This window comes from Castor canadensis, chromosome 9 (assembly GCF_047511655.1).
Source record: "Castor canadensis chromosome 9, mCasCan1.hap1v2, whole genome shotgun sequence".
In the NCBI taxonomy this organism is placed as follows: Eukaryota; Metazoa; Chordata; class Mammalia; order Rodentia; family Castoridae; genus Castor; species Castor canadensis.
The window spans coordinates 22,599,919-22,612,376 of NC_133394.1; the positions used below are offsets into that span (position 1 = coordinate 22,599,919).

At 39.6% G+C, this 12,458-nt stretch overlaps 1 protein-coding gene across 7 annotated transcripts in view; it reads right to left on the reverse strand.

The window, feature by feature from the left end:
- Fam13a (family with sequence similarity 13 member A) overlaps positions 1-12,458 on the reverse strand; it is a 309,967-nt gene that overhangs the window by 182,867 nt on the left and 114,642 nt on the right. The window lies entirely within an intron of this gene.

The following is a 12,458-nucleotide window of genomic DNA, read 5'->3' on the forward strand; positions in this document are numbered from 1 at the left end:
GAGAAGACATTTATTGAGCACTTACTGTATGTTGGACACAATGCCAACAAATTTGGTCCATGATCTGAGTTAATAATTACAATGACCCTAGGAAAAAGGCAAAATATCATCATTATTTCTATTAAAGATAAGGAAACAGGACTAGGGTACAGCTAGTGGTGGAGTATTCATCATGCTTGCAAGTACTTGTCGAGCTCCAGCACCTTGGGGGTGTGTGTGTGTGTGTGTGTGTGTGTGTGTGTGTGTGTGTGTGTCTCAGGGGGAAATAAGGAAACAGTAAGTGAAAAAAATCAGACGTAAGAGACTATAAATTGCATCGTTTCACTTATGTAGAACATCCAGAAAAAGAACACAGAGATGGACAGTGGATTGGCAGCTGCCTGGGTTAACATAAAATAGTGTGTGTGTGTTGGAGGGGGTTAGACTGTCTTCCACAGTCACTTCTCTAGGCTGGCTTTAAAGCCAAATCCAATCCAGGCAGGCCTGGGACCTACTTCATTCCACCACACTCCTGCCCTTCTCCTGGGCACAGCCTGGACAGTGGCCTGTCCACACACTCTGGACACTCAGAAACAAAGGAGTCTGCCTCTTGAGAGTTATAAGGGCAGCAGTCTCAGACTCCAAGTAGTGCTGGCTGGCAATGCTCATGGGTGGAAATGTCTACACTGAGAACTCTCTCTCTGCAGGAACCTAATGAAAACAGCTCAGGAAACCCTCTAGGAAAATAAGCTGTTAATTTCTCTCTCCCCTCTCCTGTTTCCTTTTTTAAATAAACACAACCCAGTTATCGACATCCTGAAGCCTGAGAAAAGCAGCACAATCACTTTGCCTGAGTTTTGAGTGAGAAATAACTGAAGACATGAAAAAACCTTGATGATTCATCTCAATTATAAAACACTATGAGGGGAGAAAGCCAGGGATAAAAGACAGCCTGCCCAAATCACCAGAAGCAATGTCATGGTTCTGCTGCATCAATATCATCTACTCCAAAGAAAGAGAAAATACTCAAAAGTGCGAAACAACAAATTCACTTCTTTCCTACATTAACAAAACTTCAGTGGGGGTCTGATGATTTCTTAGTGGGCAATCTCGTGGAGACAAAAGGAGGAAGAAAACAGAGGCCAGGAAGAAACCCAGAGGGATCCCCAGTCTCTACAGAACAGCCCAAATGCAGGTTTCCTTTTCAGTGTTATGGGAACTGGTTTATGTTTGAATATTTTTTGCTTTTTGGAGCTTGAACTCACGGCCTCATGCTTGTTAGGTAGGCGCTCTATCACTTGAGCCACGTTCCAGCCCTTTTTGGCTTTAGCTATGTTTTGGATGGAATCTCATGCTTTTGCCTGGGGCTGGCCCTTGGACCATGATCCTCCTATCTATGCCTCCTGCATAGCTGGGATTATAGACATGAGCCAACCACACCTGGCTTTTTTGTTGAGATGGGGTCTTGCTAACTTTCTGTACAGGCTGACCTCATACTGAGATCCTCCCTATATATTCCTCCTAAGTAGCTGAAATTACAGGTGTGAGCCACCCTAACTAATACTTTTTAGGTAAAAGTGAGTAAAAATATACTCTGTGAAAGATATGAGTCTCTATTCTTGAGTAGTGAGTGGCATTGTTGCATGTGGTTCTTCTGGAAGATGTTTGGCTTGTATATTCTTAGTCCAACTAAAAAACAGTAATTCATCAATACTGATAAAAATCAATTTATATCATAATTTCATTACACAGGATATTTAACTTTAGAAAGTACATCTCTAACTAGAAAGCAGTTCTGTTGGGGAGGTGTATTTTTTTAACATTTATAGAATGAATACAAGTTTCCCTACAGTAGTAAGAATAGGTCTACTTTGAAAAGTTTCTTCTTGAAAAAAACATGCATAAGTATGTTTCATAGCTTCTTATTTATATGTTTGAAATCAGGAAAATAGCAAGATATAAAACCAACACAAAAAATCAGTAGATTTTTCTACACAACAATAATAAATTTGCTGAGAAAGAAGTCATGACAGCAACTGTATTTATAATAGCTCTGTATATATATTACATATAATAGTTAGTAATAAACATAACCAAGGAAGTGAAAGATCTCTACAATGAAAATTATGAAACACTGATGAAAGAACTTGAAGAAGACATGAAAAGATGGAAAAGCATTCTATGTTTATGAACTGGAAGAATATTGTTAAAAATGTCCACACTACCCAAAGCAATATACAAATTCAATGCAATCCCCATCAAAATACCAATGACATTCTTCACAGAAATAGAAAACAAACCCCAAAATTCATATGGAACTACAAAAGACCCCTAAAATAACGAAGGCAATCTTGAGCAAAAAGATTTCAGGACATACTACAGCGCCACAGTAACAAAACCAGCACAAAGACAGACAGACAGACTAACAGAATAGAACAGAAACCATGGAAGTAAATCCATAATCTATTGACAACTGATTCTTGACAAACACACCAAAAACATACACTGGAGAAAGGAAATCACTTCAATAAACAGTGTTGGGAAAACTGTATCCACATGTAGATGATTAAAACCTGACCCCTATTTCTCACCCTGTACAAAAATCAACCCCCAAATGCACCAAGAACCTAAACGTAAGACTTAAAAATTCTAAAAATACTAGAAGGAAATATAGGGGAAACAGTGTAAGGTATTAGTTCAGGCAACAATTTTCTGGATTGGACTCCAAAAGCACGAGAAAAAAATACAAAAATTGCTAAATGGGATTACAGTATACTAAAAAGTTTCCGCATGGGCAAGGAAACAAGCAACAGAATGAAGAGACAGGGTAGAGAATGGGAGAAAATCTTTGCCAACTATTCATCTGATATAGAGCTCATATCTAGAATACAGGAAGAACTTAAAAACTTAACAAATAACCAAGTAATCCAATTTTAAATGGGTAAATTACCTACATATGTACTTCTCAATAGAAGAAATGCTTCATATCATTACTCATTAGGAGAATATCAATTAAAACTATGAGATAATATCTCACTCTTCTTAGAATAGCTATGATCCAAAGAAAACAACACCACCAAAATAACAAATCTGGGCAAAGATATGGAGAAAAGGGATTGTGTATGTACGTGTGTGTGTGTTGTCAGGGGGATCGAACCTAAGACCTTATGCATGCTAGGAAAGTTGGCTACACTGAACTATATCCCTAGCCCCAGAATTCTTATTCACTGTTGATGGGAATATTAATTATGAAGAACACTGGAGGTTCCTCAAAAAAAGTAGAAAGAGATCTACCATATGATCCAGATACCCCACTTCTGTGTATATATGCAAAGGAATAAAGCCAACATATGAAAGAGATACCTTTATACCCACGTTTACTGTGGCACTAGTCAGAATGGTTAAGATACAGAATCAGTCCACGCGACTGTCCACAGAGGAACAGGTAAAGAATATGGGGTACATATACAGAATGGCATCCTATCCGGCCATGAAGAAGAATGAAATCCTGTCATTTGCAGTAAAATGGATAGAACCAGAGGACTGCCCATATAAGCCAGACACAGAAAGATAAGTACTGCATATTCTCGTTCTGCATGCTAAAGAAAAGTCAACTTGAAATCGACTACAGACTATTTGAAATTATGAAATAACATAATTCATATGAAAACAGGAGGTCGGATTCGATTGCCACATGTTATATGCATGTATGAAAACATCACACTGATGCCTACTAATACGTACGATTAATACGTGGTAATTTAAAGTTTTAAAAATAAATAGAAAAAATCCATATAATTATATTGCATGGCTTCTTATTCATATATTTGAGGAATAAGGTTATTTTTTGGTGCTAAAATTTATAAGTAATAGGGCAAAATTTGTTATAATATATTGTACTACATTAAATGTGTTTCAAGCTGAGTGTGGGGACAAAGGCATGTAATCCTAGCATTAGGGAGGCTAAGGCAGGAGGATTGAGAATTCAAAGGCAGCCTGGATGCAGACCCTGTCTCAAAAGAAAAAACATGTTCCAAGCTTGTAGATTCCCACCTAGCCTATCAGGTACAGTGGTACATGGGTCAGCTGGTGGGTGTGCCACCGACGAAATGAGTGCTCAGTGCAAACTGTTTGCTGTACAGTACATCCCTTGGGCAGTGCCAAAGAGAAAGAGAAACTGTAAACACCTTCTCAAGTGCCAGAAAACTCAACAGGTTTGACTTCCATTCAACACAAACAAAAACTTCCCGAACAGTTAACAAGGAATTAAGGTACACGCAATCTACCTAGTTAAGTTAGGTACAGTGACGGTGTAGATTTGTCTCCCTACACTAGACAACTGAAAACAACCAGAAGAGTTAATTTAATGTACATGTAAACAGTGGGCTCAATCAATCCAATGAATAGTTGCCAAACACCTGTTGTTTTCTTTGCTGGTGGAGAGTGTGTCAGAAAATACCAAGGGTAGAGACAAGTGAGCACCTATCCTAAATTTATATCATATAAATTATATATCATATAAATATAATAAACTATTTTCAAAAGAAAGATACAAACTAGTGAAAGTAGATCCAAGGATAAAGACTCCTTCTATAGCTTGGCAGGTGGTTTGTCTACTGTTTTGTGGTTAAAATGTATTATAGGAAAGGTCTCCTGGAGGAGGTATTTGACACAGGACATAAAGACCGGGTGACACAGTGGCCACAGCTATATCCTTCTGAAGACTTTATAGAGAACAACATCTATGGGTATAGTGAGTCACCAGACTTGCACACATCTGCTCTTTTGATAAAACAAGATATGTAACAGGGAACGCATAAGGATGGAGTTGTATGCTGGTATTTGTTTTATGTATTTTTTCATTTTCTAATTAAACAGGCAAGACTAGGGTACTTTAAACCCTGCCCTATACTTTTTAAATGCTGCCATTTAGACATTTACACTATTCCTGTTCTTATATGTAATATTCTTTGCCTTAAGTAAGGAAAACATTGCCTTCACTGAGGGAGAAACATAAAAAGGAAAGAGCCCTGTTGGTTGTTCATGAGCCACAAAGTGATCCAAAGCAGACTCTGGGTTCGCTCACCGTGTGCACAGTGCTCCTAACCCCAGAATATTTCTCTATTAAAAAGGATACCTAGGTTTCTCTTTCAGTGAAGCCAAATACTCATTTTTACAATAAAATGTCAGACACTGAGGTGCAATGGAAAGTAAATATCAACCAATTTAGAACATTACAAAGGGTGAAAAAATGTTTAAACTTTGTGGCTACCCAAAGCACTGAGGAGGAAGCTGAATCCAGAAGTTGCTGAACTTACAATGCATTTAGCAGAACGCAACTCCACCATAAACTGAATTTATTGTAAGTTGAAAGTGTATGCGGTACCCCTAGCGCACCAATCCTCACAACTTCGCACACTAACTCAGTACACAGCAGATCATCCTCCCGTGATCGTGTGGTTTGTGGGGGACTGGGCTCACTGCTGCTGCTCAGCATAAGACAGCCTCATTCTTACCCCATACTGCCAGCCCAGGGAAAGACCAAAGTTAACATCCACTTTCTACTGAATGCATATTGGAAAGTCAAAACCTCGTGGGTCGATTCATAAATTGATGCTATGCTTTGAGTGTTCCCCCAAGGCTTCATGTGTTTAATCCCATTGTGAGGGGAAACTTAACCCAATGATAGTGTTTAGAGGTTGGGCTTTTAGGTAGTGACTAGGATTAGATTAGGTCATCAGGGCAGAGTCCCCATTATTGAATCCTGAGGGCTGTTTAAGAAGAGGGAGACAGACCAGAAGATACACATGAACTCCCTATCTCTTGCCAAGCTATGTCTTGTGTCTTGTGGGAGTCTACTAACAGGAAGGCTATCACCAGACATGGTTCCCCTGCCCTTGGACCAGAACTGTGAGCCAAAGCAAACCTGTTTATAATTTACCCATTCTGCAGTATTGTGCTATTTGCAACAGAAAATAAGATAGTTGGAGACCATTTGTATAGGCAAAACTGTCTTATGTGAATACCATTTTATAAAATTCTCATAGGAAAAAACACATTAAATTGGTCACCTTAAATCATTTTAAGTGCACACAGTAAAGTATATTCACAATGTTGTAGAAGAGATCTCCAAATACTTTTGCCTGGGGAAACTTAAACTTTGTACCCATTAAACAGCTTTGTACCCATTAAACAGCTTTGTTTCCCCCAATCCATACTTGGTAGCCACCATTCTGCTTTCTGTTTCTATGAACTTGACTACTTTAGGTATCTCAAATCTCACTTGAAACTAGCTTAGTTCACTTAGCATAAGGTCTTTGAGGTTCATCAATATCATACAATGTGCCACAAGTTCCTTCCTTTTTAGGGCGGAGTAATATTCCCTTGGTATGTATATACCACATTTGTTCATCAATGGATAATTGGGTTGTTGTCACTTCTTGGCTACCGTAATGTTGTTATAAATATTGGTGTACAAATATTCTTCCATTCATCTCTTTTTGAAGATATATACATGTATATATACATTCCCAGAATCAAATCATATAGTACTTCCATTTTTATTGTTTTGAGGAACTGTGTCAAGACATTTTATGTACTTTTTGACTCCTGATGTATTTTTCAAAATAGATTCCTATGATCAAATTCTAATTAGAATATTCATGCAATATAGATAAATTCCGGGTAATTGCTTTTCTCAGAATAAACACTGAACTCTCCTGGGCCACATCCATTTCACCTTTTCCTAGAGTATTAGAGACAAAAGTAACCCTTCATATTCATTTCTTTCCTTCCTTCTTTATCTATCTATCTATCTATCTATCACCTGTCATCTACATTGAAGGCCTGTTACTTGGTGGGCACTATGTGTGTGAGGTGTTGGCACCACAAAACGAACTCTCTCACCTCTGGCCATTTTCCTGTGATGGCCAATGACTATAGCGTTCATAGTTAACCCTTTTGCCTAGAGGCTGGACTAAACCTAAATACGCCCAACAGAAGGATGTTTCATTTTCTCACCTCAGTTATTATCTACTCTATCTATTCTAGGATGCAGGCTCATGTAAGGCTGAATCCCTGACACAAAGTTACAAATGCTCACTACTTTTAGTCTATTATGATTTTTTTTTAATTCAGTGTGCTAAAAGGGATAAGACTAGTGCTTCTTCCTATGAACTACAAAGAAAAACCGTCCACAAGGTTAAATAAGAAATGCCAGATAGCATTAACCATCCTTGGCTTAGTTCATACTTGTGCAAAACAAAATGCTCCAGGCACTAGGGCAGAATCTAGACATTTAACCTGCAAGAAAATTGTCATCATTTCTCTTTTGTAGTCTCTTAGTCTTTGTTATGTTCTGTAATTATAGTGTAAAAGTTAAAAAATTCAGGTCCAAGCCTTCTATCCAGGTTTGAATCTTGGCTCTTTATATTACTAACTTCATGATATTGTACAAGTTACTTAACTTATATGTGCTTACTTTTTTAGTAGCAAATTTTGGATAAGAGTACCTACCTTATGGGATTAAGATAAAATGAGCAATACATATAATTTGTTTATAACAGTGACACCTAATATCCACTGTTACCTGTGATTATTTTAACATGTCACTTATGTGTACATTGCTTTGTCTATTTTCCTTAGTGAGGTTGGGGCTATGTCTCTTTGGTTCAGCTGCTGTATACTGGTACACAGGTGCCTGTGACATCAGATGCACTCAAAAGAAGGGTCAGTCAATGAGGACGCTCATTCTCCATCACGGTCTATGTTATTCTTTTATTATTTTTTTTTATTGCTGTTGTAGTGGGGGTACATTGTGATAATTTTTTTTAAATGAGAGTTTGCTCCATAACCACAAATACTTTATATGGGATCATCTGAAGTCCAGCAAATATGCCAAATTCCTTTACGAAAGATTTTATTAATAAGTTCCATGTTGAAATTTCCACTCCTCTAGAGGGTCAGCTGTTAATAGCATCTGGGTCTTCACGTTTAACTGAACGAGGGGTCCACCTTATCCTTCCCCACCACAGATGAGAATGGCAGTTCCAGTTGGCTCATAGCATAGCAAAGATGTCTGGAAGGATAGACAAGTGTCATTGTACCATCGTAACACAGGAGAAACCACCCAAATGTAGATGAACAGTGAGTTAATCTCACTGTTCCAAGGGAGTGGGTCATGGGGAAGGAAAATCCTTTTGGAGACTGTAAATCAGTTGACACGCGATTGTTAGAGGAGTTAGAAGCCTTTTTTCGGGCATCACATTTCTAAGTGGTACTTAGTACTACCACACAGAGGGGATGGGCTGAGGGGCAGAGCCTTGGAGGCTTATTCTCCACAATCGCAGTCCCCTGTCATACTTATTTCCTGTTTGCTCCTTTCCACAAAGGACATGGCAAGATGCCCAGGATCTAGCAAGCTCTTATCAGCTGAAGGTCTGTTGACTAAAGGTGGAAGCCCGGTAAAACCTGTGGGTCCAATGGCCATGAAGGGAAGATAATAAAAGAATGACTATTTGCATTGTCTCTGGCACAAAACACCAGCACCTCACTTTAAATACCCTAGTTATTAAAATTGCATTCAACCCTGGCCACATCACCTACTTGCAAACAAAGGCCATCATCCGGTTGAGAAATTCTTTTCTCCTGTTTGCTCACACAGAACACACCTTTCTGAGAGTCAACTCTGTACCACTTATGCTCTGAACAACTGAGCGGGTAGAGGTGGGGTACGGACAACCATGTCCCAACATAGCAAGTATAAAAAATACTGGATCAGTGCAAGGTAAAATTGATTCTTTGAAAACGGCTTTGAAATCTTCTCTTGGCCTTGACCTAGAATCAAGCTCAGATGAAATGAGAATGTAGGAATTACTTCCTCCACAATGAAACATTTTGTTTTCAGTTTGTAGCAGTTGGAAATTGTTTCCAATCTATTTTCCTGCCTGAGAGGACGTACTCTGCTCTTAATAGCTTGGCAACCACTGATTTAATAATTTCCAAATGTATTTTTTTTGTTTAAAGTGTTTATCTCATATTTCTGTTCTTATATCCTTACTCAGCAAAATGGGTATTCAAAATCCAGAATTTAAGAGCTAAATTGCCTCGATTTTTTTTAAAGGAATAAGTAGCATTAAGTTTACCTCTGCATCCTCAAACTATTATTTACTTAGTAAGCAAAAATGCCTATAACAGTGTTAGGGACTTGGGGTTCATGCAAAAAGTTACAGTAAGTCCCTTCTGTCAAAGGAGCATTTTAACTAAGCGGGCAAGAGACATTTGTGAGGAAATCAAATAATATTGTGGTCAATAAAAGAGATGCTGCAAAGGGGTCATATGATTGAGTGTGTAAATTATTAGTGACAATTTAGTAACTGATGCTTAAGGACACAGCATTTTCACCTTGGCTCACTTGACCCTATCCTTAAGACATCTCTCAGGGAACTTCCATAATTTTTATGGTAAATATAAAAAATTGTAGATCAGAAAAGCGACTTGTCCAGGCAGCATAGCATCTAAGTGGTAGAGATGGGACTCCACCTCGGATCTTAATTCCAGGCCCCTGACTGTTTTCTAATACAGGATGGAGAGTGTATATGGAGGAGTGATCAGGAAGGGCTTCCTAGAGGATGCTGGGAAATGATTAGCTCTAAAAGACGGCTACTGAATAGACCCACAGAGAAGTCCAGGCAGAAGGTGAGGATGGAAAAATGCGGGCACCTCTGCCTGGAAGAAAAGTGTGAACAATGCCTGGAAGTGTGTTTTCTACCATTTTCCACACTATTCTGTTTCTGCAACATGCCACACTTATCCCTGGAACCTTTCCACTAGGTGTTCCCTCTACCTGTAGAAAAGGATAAAAATAATAAAAGGCAACACTTATTGAGTGCCTAATTTGTAAAGATACTGTACATATTTTTACTCATTAAATCCTCCCATCTCCACAAGGAAGTTACAGATGTTAAGCTCATTCTTCAGACGAGCAAACTGAGACTCAGAAAGGCTAAGCAGACACTCCTGAGGCACACAGTTAAGAAACGGCAGGTCGTACAATTCAGTTAGTGTAGTGCCAGAGTTGATGCTTTGAAGTATTTTTTTCTTTTCTGTTTTTGCTTTTGAGTCAGGGTCTTATGCTGTAGCCCAAGCTGCAGTTGACCTCACTAATAGCCAAGGCTGGCCGCCATCTTGTCCTCGTGCCTCTACTTCCTGAGTGCTGGGATTAGAGCTGGGCTGGTCTCTTTGCAGTATTTTCTAGCCTGCTCATGCTGGCGATTTTTTCTTGCTAGGATGACTTCCTGTACTTTAAACCTCAATGCAATGTCACCTCTACAGAAAGGCCATCTCTGAATTCTCAACCAAAAGCAGTCACCCAGGCCCTTCCTGTTACGACACCCATTTCAGTCATAAAACAGTGCCTGTCATAGAACAGGTGCTCAGTAAATGCTTGCTGAATAAGTGAGGATTGTGAAAAGTTTGTTAAGATTACTAGAATATCCAAACTGTAAGCATCATTTGAAATAATATATTTATTCTCCTCTTTTGGATCTGAAGTAAGCTGGGTGAAGAGATGTAAGCGAATTCCCTTAAGTAATTAGCGATGGAATAATAAAACAAGGACTCAAACCCAGTGCTACAACAACCAGCTTTCCCTTTGTTACTTACTATTTTACTTTCAACTTTGAGGATTTTGTGTGTGGGGGAGGAGTGGGAAGGGCAATGCTGGGGATTGAACCCAGGGCCTTGCACATGGTGGGTAAGTGTTTGAGGCACTTTTGACAGTGCACTTTCAATCAAACTTGGATGATGGGAACCATAGTTTATGCTTCATGGAAGGAAAGGAAAGACTACTGAGAAACTAATAAAGCAAATCTCCAAAAGCTTTGAATGCCATGGAAGAGAAAATATCCTTAATCAGGGGTCTTGGAAGCAAGAGACACAATCTGAGATGTGAAGGTGCACACTCACATTCATTAGTTACTTTTGTGTTGCTACGACCAAATATTGACAGAAACAAAGAGAGGAAGGATTTATTTTGGCTCAAGGTTTTAGAGGTGTCAGTCCATCATGGCAGGGAGGATGTGGTAGAGTACAGCAGTTCACACCATGGTAGCCAAAAAAATGAGAGAGAGAGGGGAGAGAAAAGAGAGGGGAGAGAAAAGAGAGGGGAGAGAGAAGCAGACTGGGGAACCTTCATAACCTTCAAAGGCACACCCCAGTGATCTACTTCCTCCGGCTGGGCCACACCTCTTAAAACTTTCACAACTTCCCAAAATAGTACCACCAGCTGGGACCAAGCATTCAAAACCTGACCCCATGGGGGGCATTTCATATCCAAACCATAATGCTTCATCCTAGGTCCCCAAAGACTCATGGCCATCTCATGATGCAAAATTCATTCAGTCCATCTCCAAAAGCCCCCAAGTCTCAACAGCTCCAACACTGTTCAAAAGCCCAAAGTCTCCTTCGAGGCTTAAGGCAAACGCTTAGCTTTGAGCTCCAGTACAAAGAAAAAGAAAATTACACACTTTCAATATGCAATGGTATAGAGTAAACCTTCTAATTCCCAAAGAGAAGAGGAAGGATTGGACCAAAGCAAGGCCAAAACCCATCAAGGCAAGCATTAAATCCTGTAGCTCCATGTGGGGCATCAGAGATGTGTGGTGTCTTGGTCTGAGCTCCAAAGGGCTAGGGCAGCCATTGCCTCTCTTCTGGGCTCACTCCACTTGTTGCCTATGGTTTTCTTCCGCAGACATTCCATGTTCTTGACATCTCCAAAGACCTGGGGTCTCCACTATAGCTTAGCCTTTGCCCTCAAAGCCTAAAGCTTCACACATGGCCTTCTCAGTGGCTGCCTGCATAGGTCGTGACCGGTCACACATTGGCTGGGTTCCCAGGCCTTTCTTTGAAGTTTGGTGGAAGCTTCCACTACCCTGTAACTTTTACATTTTACATGCAGCAAAACCAGCCTCGAATGAATGATGACAAAGTCTATTTGCCAGCTTGAGCAGTATTTGCACACCCTTGGAGCACAGCTGCCATGGCCTCTCTTTAAGCAATTGAACAGAGAACAGTTTCCTAGGCTGCTCTGTGTGAAATGGGTGCCCCTGTAGCTCTCTCTTTTCGAGGGAAAGTCTTTCAAATGAGATTACAGTTTTACAGTCTTTCTGTTGGCTCTTTACTTTTGAAGATTTCTGTTGGATATCCTCACACTCAGAGAGTCTTTGCCTAGCTGTGTCCAGTCTCCTAATGAGCGCTAAAGGCATCCTTCCTGTGCTAGTGTTTGTGATCTCCAACATCTTTTTTTTTTTTCAGAAATTCCGTCTCTCTGCTTACACTGCCCATGTAGTTTTGCACACTATTTTATGACTTACAGTCTTTATTTAGCATAATCGTGCAATTATTCTAAATTCTTGGTCCGATGATTCCAACATCTTGTCATATTGGATTCCGGTTCTGATATCTGCTCTGTCTCATCAACC